Source organism: Enoplosus armatus, chromosome 4, assembly GCF_043641665.1.
Source record: "Enoplosus armatus isolate fEnoArm2 chromosome 4, fEnoArm2.hap1, whole genome shotgun sequence".
Taxonomy (NCBI): Eukaryota; Metazoa; Chordata; class Actinopteri; order Centrarchiformes; family Enoplosidae; genus Enoplosus; species Enoplosus armatus.
Window position 1 is genome coordinate 1736914 of NC_092183.1, and position 6673 is coordinate 1743586.

The following is a 6673-nucleotide window of genomic DNA, read 5'->3' on the forward strand; positions in this document are numbered from 1 at the left end:
AATAAACGCGTACTGACTGCCATGTCAAAGTGTTTGGTGGGACGCAAGTCACATGTTAGCCTTACACGCAAAAGGCATACACCATGCAAGATCTTCTTTTCGTATGAAACTACTCATCCTTTGGAGAGTTACAAGGTGGCTGTAAAGTTTCTACCTGCAGAAAGTGTTTGTGGACAGTTTGGATCCAGACCGACGACAGCGGATTCTAATAATGCTCTAATAATAAAGTTATTATGACGGTAAAAGAGAATCAGAACATTCATAGAAACTTCTCAAACCGCTCCTGCAGCATAATCCACTTCTCTGCGGTCTGTTTGTGAGCTCAGTGTGTTCCAAACAGTTGTTGTTTAGCCTAAATCTAGCTAAACACACTGGTTGTGTATGTGCTTTTTTGTCTAGCGGAGGATGACCCGCGATAGAAAAGCTGTGCTTTCTCTTTGCTGAAGTTTACGTTCCTGCAGGTGGCGCTCTTTGCCTGTTAAGCCTCGATTGAGTTTACCGTCTACCGTTTATGAACAAAACTATTTTCATACTGAATATACATGAAGACAGCAGTTTGTAATAGGTAGAAGTCAGCAGCATTGTGTGCTTTACCAGCACGCTGTTAAACTGCACGGACTCGCTCCAAGAAGTCTGGTGGTCAGACAAACCACTAATGGGCTCACTTGCTTCGCAAAACCTGCTCGAGTGTAATTTTGTTCTTGTTTCATTGCGAGTGAATGTAACACAGATGAACTGAGCCTGGGAAAGCCAGCCCTGAAGAGCGAGTCTTGAAATAGGTCAGAGTTCAAGTGTGAGCAATCTAGCCTGGCTTCTGTTTGCCCCAGGGGCAACTAAACTCTGCTGTCCTCTCCTCAACTTCTCAGACTGTGCTGCTTACTCATCCATCTTTCTCGTCCTCCTTCTCACTTTGTATCTTATCCGTTATCCTCCCTCCCCATCTCTGTATCTGTCTGCCCATCTGTCTGCCTGTCTGTTGGCTCTCTTGGTGTTTTTGCTTTACAAGAGGCCGAGGAGAGCCCGATCCATTTTCCACTTTGCATGTGTACTTAAGAAGCGACCGTCGCTGAGGAAAAAGAAGACAGTTTGGCTCATGGAGCAAAAGGCAGAAGGGATGAGTCTGCCCACTGACAAGCAGACATCCACAACCCCCCCCCTCCGAGTTTGACCGATATGGGCTTTGGAAGGCAGACACCGACACACTGGGATCTGTCTAATCACCAATATGTCATACCACTTTTTCATGTCACAAATATTTTAAAAATCTAAACTATGCAGCGGTTTTCTTACAAATTTAATCAACATAATTGTCTCAACCATCTAACCATCAATCTCTCGACTGAAACTATGCACATCGTTATTGTGAATCTCTATTACCACCATGTGACTGCAGTGTCCTGGTCTAAAGCTGGCCCGGAACATTTCCTGTCATTCTGTCTTTCCTCACTGTGAACTGCCTGATTTGCTTTTAGTCGTTATGTGTTCAGGTGTAGAAAATTCCGGTCAATGTGCGAAGGTGATGTTCATCACATACGACACGCTTTAAGATACTTGTGGCTCTTAAAGACCACTGCATGATGGCCGCTGCTTGATGCACGTCATTGCGTCATTGCCTGTGGACCGACCCAACACGTGCCTCCCCTGGTCTACATGTCAAAGTGTACAGCTCCAGCCGGTCAGACCAGCACCTGGCTGGCTGCAATCGCTGTGTGAGTGAGTGAGTGAGTGAGTGAATGGATGAATGAAAAGCGCTTTGGATAACAGTGCTATATAAATGTGGTCCACTCACCTTGCAGCCCACAGCTATGATGACTGCATCGCTGCGTGTTGATTGATTGGTGCTGTTTAAATACACAAATTTCAGAGTCCCATGAGAGATGGACGAAAGAATATTGGTCTATAGACTAGACCACAAACCAATCAGAATTGTGTAAAGGAATCTGTGGGTTTACCTGGTTTTATATTGACCCGTGTGCTTTCTGCACAGCGTGAACTACTCACAGGGATGAGAGCGCAGCAGCAGCGTGGGCTCGTTTATGGTTACGGACACTGCAGACAAGTTCCAAGAAGAGATGGAGCATTAGGAATTTGAGATGGCAGCGTTTTTCCAAGGTGCCTAATGCCCACAGTTAGTCTATCTAAAATGGTTATTTGGATTTGTGTTCTTCTTTGGCGTCACTTCAGGGTCTTTCATCCAGTCTCATCTTGAAAAAGCCACACCAACTTCCCCAGTGGCTTTTTCTGTTTTCTCAAGGAGGACATGATACCTTATTGTAGAGCTGCAACTAATGATTATTTCATTATCAAGTAATCAATTAATGTTGATAGTTAGGGTTATGTAAATAGAAATAATAAAAACAGCTATCTCAAGGTGAGCTTTTCAAATTGCTTATTTAGTCTGATCAACAGTCCAAAACCCAAAGATTCAATTTACAACTTATTGTCTAAAACAGAGAAAAGTAGCAAATTCAGTGTATTTTCTTGTTTTTTTTCACTAGATAAATCATCAAAGTTGTTGATTGATTTTATGTCACTAATTGAATAATCGACTCATTGTTTCAGCACTACCTTATTCTAAACCTGTGAAATATTTCCATTTCAATTGTATGATATTCATATTACAGGTGGCCAACAGCTCCTGGCTGATATCCAGTGTTAGATAATAAACGTCCAGTATTGGTCTGATATATCGGTCTGACTGCTCTGCTCCAGTCCAGCCTCCCAGGGGACAGACTACTGCTGTCTGTCTGTCTGCTGAGGCTGCCAGCGCTACAAAAACAAGACAGCGAGGCGAGGGGCCCCAGGGGGCCGTCAGGGTGGGGACGGCACAGGGGTGAGGGAGGGGGAGACGGGGAGGATGAGGGGACTGTGTTTACTTTTGTCCTCTGTGCCTGCCCTGCCCGGCTGGCTGGGAAACGACAGCAAAGGGGAGGAGGAAGGAGGAAGACCCTGTCTGGACGAGCAAGAGGCAACAGGCTGATTCTGATTGTGTGTGTGTGTGTGTGTGTGTGTGTGTGTGTGTGTGTGTGAGCCATTTTGTGGCAAAGGATGTTTCAACCAATTGAAGACACTCTGGCAAAGTGAAAACATTATAGCAAAATAAGGGCATTTTGGTAAAGTGGGGACTTTGAGAATGAGAATACTTGACCAAAATGAGGACTCTGGTGAAGTGATGAAGTTTCAGCCAAGCGAGGACGTTCTGGCAAAGTGAGGACATTATAGCAAAGTACGACATTTTGGTGGAGACATTGCAGCTAAGTAAAGACATTGTACCAAAATTTGGGGACATTTTGGTAAACTGGGGGCAACTGTGGCAAAGGAAAGATATTTTGGCAAAAAGAGGACTTGCAGCAAAGTGAGGACTTTGGGAAAAGCGAGGACATTGTGGCAAAATAAGGATGTTTGTGGCAGAAGTGGCAGAATTAGGTTTAGTTTTAGGTTGAAGTTTAGACTCAGGTGTAGGTTCAGGTAGCTGTGAGGACAAAGATCGGGGTTATGGGGGAGGGAAAGTATGATGATCTCAAGTATAGTTGTAGATGTAGATGTCTGTGTGAGCAGCAGAGAGGGAGAGCGAGTCTCTGTGTGAACAACACTGAGAGCGTGTGACTGTTTATTGAGTGTGTAAATTCATGCTAGGGCATTTGCATACCTGCACGTGCACATGGCTTAAGCTTGAGCACGAGCGTGCACGGTGGGCAACGTGTATGTGTGTGTGTACTCAGTCACGCCACTGGCTGAGTGTATACACATGTGCAGCTGTGTCTGACTGAGGGTCCGTCTCCTGTGTGTGTGTGTGTGTGTGTGTGTGTGTGTGTGTTTGGCAGCTGGCCGGGCTCCAGCTGTGTCTGGTTGGATAATGAAGTCCAGGTGCTGCTGCGCCTGCTTTAAGACACCTGTCACCAATATTTAGTGCCAGAGAAAGCCAGACTGCAAACAGGGCGAGACGAGCTGTTTGCTTATTTTAACAAGGCTGCCTAACTGGACCTGAGGACACGGGATGTACTATGAACCCCTTTCTAGAAGCTCTGTCTGTGTGTGTGTGTGTGTGTGTGTGTGTGTTTGTAAGTATGTGTGTGTGTATGTGCAGCACGGAGACTCCAGAAATCATTCAGCTCCCCCGACTTTTGCTGATTCAGACATTGCGACGAAGAGTGTTTCCCTGCAGTTTGGGCTCAAAAGGTTGAATATTTTAATTGTATAGTATTTAATTGTTTTCTAATTTCAACACATTTGCAACAAATTCCATCAACATATATTTGCTTTGTCATTTGTTGAAAAATAAACCTAATTTCATGATTGTACGTTTAGGCAGAGAGAACACCAGATCCAGCCGACAGTTAATGGGGGTTGAATACTTTCTGCAAGTACATTTGAATACATGTGAATATATCTACTGTATATGAGTATCTATGTATAAATGACTGAATACACTTACAGTATGTAGGCACGTGTGTCTGTTTTAAGCCCACATTCCTCATGTAAAGATGATGATGATTGAAACTCTTCAAAACATGGGTTGCCTGGTATTTGTGTGTGTCTATAAGATCATTCTTAAAGCTCTTTAGCTCAAAACCAGCAGTATTAAAACAATTCTATGTCCCCTGTAGCTTAACAAACTGGTCCACTATCCATTTGTATGCTCAGTATGTTCCAAACACTCACACACATTTGCTAAATGTGACAAACTACTCAGCTTCTGTTTGTAGCTTAGCACAGCTAGCTGTTTACATTTGGAGTTGCATGGTTTCTCCCATAAAAACTCATCTTTCGATCAGTTTAATTTGTAGGTGATGGCCTTAACAATAGATGCTCCAAATGTAACAGCTTTTGCTGCGTGAAATGGCCTGATGGTAAATTATATTATATAATTATTTATAAATGTAACATAGGTTTGTACGGTAAAGGTAAACAGCTAACAGCGATAACGAGAAATATAAGCTATGCGCTAGGCACATACTGATCATACAAATGCAGAGCCACCATTCTGCAGACTGCTGTGGGTTACTGTTTTATACTGTAAACAGAGGTTTTTGGTTCAGTATTCCTTTAACAGGCTTCATTGAGTCTCGTATATACAACTGCAGAGCCCTTCAAGTGCCCCCCTTTTCCTGTGTGTCTGTGCCCGTTCATGTTAGCCTTTACATACAGACATCTACATTTCCTTGTAGTCTGAAGAGCCAAACAAAGGCCTACCTGTGTAAAGTCCTAGGAAACTTACCTTCGTCCTTCCAGCACATTGGGGCTTGTTTAACTTTTACGCAGGCCCCTCCGCTGTCCAGCTCCTGTCTCCAACACCTGTGGCCTCTCAACAGCCTGTCTGTGTCACCCTCCACCTGCCGGCGCCAGCTCGCCACGGACTGCCAGCACATTCAAATACCTGCAGCCGGCACGCTGGTTTTGGCGTGAGCGTGCATTGTCTGAGAAAATGTCTTTGCTTGCTGTGCCGTTGTTTCGCTGGCGTTTCACTGACGTGCTTGGAAACCTGAGTGCATACTGGGTTACATTTCCAGCCCACCTGATGCTGTAATCCAGAACATCTTTCAGCTACCAGCTTTAAGCGCACTCACAAGATGCAACTGTAATGCAATTAAGGCAATAATGTGAGTCAGGCAGGAGCTTTATAAACACTTGTATAAACACTTTACTCTGTTTATGTAAGTGCATTTGTGACGCTGTTGGACGGAGGAAGAATCGGCTCGAGGCATCAGGAACAATCAAACAAACGAACGCAGTAAAACAAATTAGAGAGCTTTAAAGGTGTTGGTAGGGGTCTGGGCTAGCTGTTTCCCCTGTTTCCAGTCTTTATGCTAAGCTAGGTTAACTATGATCTGATCTTTACACATGCTTTCATTGGGCCAAAATATAGATTTGTATTATAAAATCAGTGAGGTTCTGCACCTTATTGAATCTTGAGTGTATGTCCACTCTCTGCTGTTTGAAATTGTCTCTGTAATTACTGCTATGTGCTCTTGAATCTTGGATCAACACTGATGTGAGTTAGTGTCAAACACCCCCTCTCTGTACAAAGGTAAAAGACACCAGCAGCACTTCAGGTATCCTCCCTAAACAACCACAGATGTTCTTGGAGGCGAGGGATTTCACTGGAGAGTCAGAAAGGAAATATTACGACCACAAATGTGTTCTCGTGGCGTAAAAAAATCCAACTTCAGGCCCTTCTGTGGGTTTGGAAGCTGAGAAGCCTCAATTTAGAGAGGGAAAAGACATGAAAAAACGCCCACACGTCTCAGCAATATGCTTTCATCCACAATTCACATAAGTGCCTGGACGTGGGTTTTTAATGCCACGAGAACTCATTAGTGGTCATGATATTTCCCTTCATACCCGTCAGCCTTTGTTAAAGACTCATCACTGGGTGCTTCCATCGAGAAACACAGACAGATTTCTGGCCCAAATTCCCTCCATTAATCATAAGGTTGGCTGCTTTGTGTTTGGTGAAAACTGTCACGTGTTGGATGTTGGTCTGCGTGTTGAGCACTTGAGAGGCTGCTGATTTCTGGCTTTGATTGTCTTTCATCACAAACAGGACACAAGGCAGATTTAGGCAGAAACATTACAGTGTGCCAACATGTTTCTCTGTGTTGAAGTCATCTTGATGGTTTTAAAACTGTTTAATGGGCATCAAGGGTCCTTGTATTTAACACTACACATGGAG